Consider the following 2,431-nt stretch of genomic DNA (forward strand, 5'->3'; position numbering starts at 1 on the left):
GGAAAGATTTTTTTGTTAAGCAAAAATTTTTTGATATACAAAAATAACTTTCCATTCGCCCAATGGAAATCGCCCCAACCCCATACATAGAATGAGAGTGACGATGTATCAAATGTGCGGGTTGGTTTGTGTCTGTAAGCCAATAACAGGTCACGACTGGTTTCCAACATGATTTCAGTTGAAAATCTTGCAGAGGTAACCAAAAAAGTACGGTATTTGGCAGGAAGGTTTCCAGTGTAACTGAGGCTACTGACCCTCTTGAGGCTCGTGGGATGACACCGGCTTATTTAACTAAGGCTACTGACCCTCTTGAGGCTCGTGGGATGACACCGGCTTATTTAACTAAGGCTACTGACCCTCTTGAGGCTCGTGGGATGACACCGGCTTATTTAACTAAGGCTACTGACCCTCTTGAGGCTCGTGGGATGACACCGGCTTATTTAACTAAGGCTACAGACCCTCTTGAGGCTCGTGGGATGACACCGGCTTATTTAACTAAAGGCTACTGACCCTCTTGAGGCTCGTGGGATGACACCGGCTTATTTAACTAAGGCTACTGACCCTCTTGAGGCTCGTGGGATGACACCGGCTTATTTAACTAAGGCTACTGACCCTCTTGTGGCTCGTGGGATGACACCGGCTTATTTAACTAAGGCTACTGACCCTCTTGAGGCTCGTGGGATGACACCGGCTTATTTCCAGTCTCTGGAGCGCTGCGTTAGTGACCTCCACCACTTTTTTTACTCATCTTGGACTGGACTCCGTCGTGGATCAGGGTCGAGCAGTGATGTGGGTCTTGGATAATTCTGGGTCGAGCTATAATGAAGCCTTCGATCAAAATATATGTTTGGATTGGCGTTTAGCAAGGTTGTAGATGGTGGATAAGGATCGAAGAATATCACAAGTTGTGGATCAGTGAGATAGAGCTTAGATCAGGGTCAATTAGGAGTGCAGGCTGTGTATCCCGGTCGATCAATGATAAAAATGTTGCATAAATAAGCTTACAAAATCGTATGAAATCCCCCGGGTGGGGGAATAAATTGCTTATACGGAAGTCACCTAAATATCTGTTCAAAATATCCTGATCTTACAAAGATAACGAATCAAATTACAATTCTAATTGGCAAAGTAACGCGATTGGTGGAAGCGCCGCAGTGGGAGGAGCATACCAGTTCCCGGGGCGATGATTGGTGCCTGGACGAGCGCGGGAAGAAGAGGTGGCGCGCGTGCTGTTGGACCGCTTGAGTCACTCGCTGGCAGCAGCAGAGGTCGTGGGTACGTGGCTATTGTCTGCTGGCGTTTCTTCGTAGTCAGTTTTATTATGCGCGTCGGCCCAGGGGTTTGTAATTAATGACAGGTGTGTGTGTCTGCACTCAGGGCTGCGTGTCTGCTCTCAGGGCTGCGTGTCTGCTCTCAGGGCTGCGTGTCTGCACTCAGGGCTGCGTGTCTGCTCTCAGGGCTGCGTGTCTGCTCTCAGGGCTGCGTGTCTGCACTCAGGGCTGCGTGTCTGCTCTCAGGGCTGCGTTTGTAAGGTCGATTACCAGCGTCTTTCACTGGTGAGTGTGTGTGTGCATTCACCTGTGTGTGGCTGTAAGATTGTGGCTTTAGCTCTTGGATTCCGCCTTTCCAACCGATGGTTATTTAATGTAACGACTCCGGACCTATTTTTCTCATAATTGCTATATATTTCTGATACACTCTCTTACCAGGTGCAACCCACAACAGCTGTCTAACGCTCAGGTTCCTAATTACTGGTAGGTGAACAGGTGATTCCAGTGCAAGAAACTGTCTAATCGTTTCAGTCTTGGCTTGAAATCAAACCCGGGTCTCTGGATTGTGAATCGCGGACACTGATCTCTCGACCTCGCTCGTGCGTGTGTGTGCGTGCGTATGTGAGTATTGTTCATGAGGGGGGGGGCGGTACAAAAGGGGCGTCTGGGACAGAGGTGTGAGGACGGGGCGTGAAGACAAATGAATAATGGAATTCTTTACTAATAAGCAGATGTGGGCTTTCCAGTTGACCATGTCGTAGCTCGGTCGATTAAGGCAGCGTCAGGGATACTCTCAGACGTAGGTTCGAATCCTCGTCACGGCCCTTGTGGATTTGTTCATTTTCTGGTTGGGTGTCTAGTTGAGTTTCCAGTTAGGTTTCTGATTATGTATCCGGTTGGGTTTTCCGGTTGGGGTGAAATGCAGAGGTGAACCGCTGATTCATTATTCCCTCTCGGTACTGGGGTGTTAATTTAATTAGCAATGGTGCGCTAATTAGAATTGTGTTAATTGTAGTTGTGTGTTCTACCGCTTCTGTTGCCATATTCGCATTGCTCTCTCTCGCCTCCCTGGGGAACATGTTATACTTCGTGCACCAGTATGAATTACTCCTCTATGTACTGACAATGAAAACTTCACCATGACATTCCTTATTGAAAAT

This window comes from Procambarus clarkii, chromosome 60 (genome assembly GCF_040958095.1).
Source record: "Procambarus clarkii isolate CNS0578487 chromosome 60, FALCON_Pclarkii_2.0, whole genome shotgun sequence".
Classification (NCBI taxonomy): domain Eukaryota; kingdom Metazoa; phylum Arthropoda; class Malacostraca; order Decapoda; family Cambaridae; genus Procambarus; species Procambarus clarkii.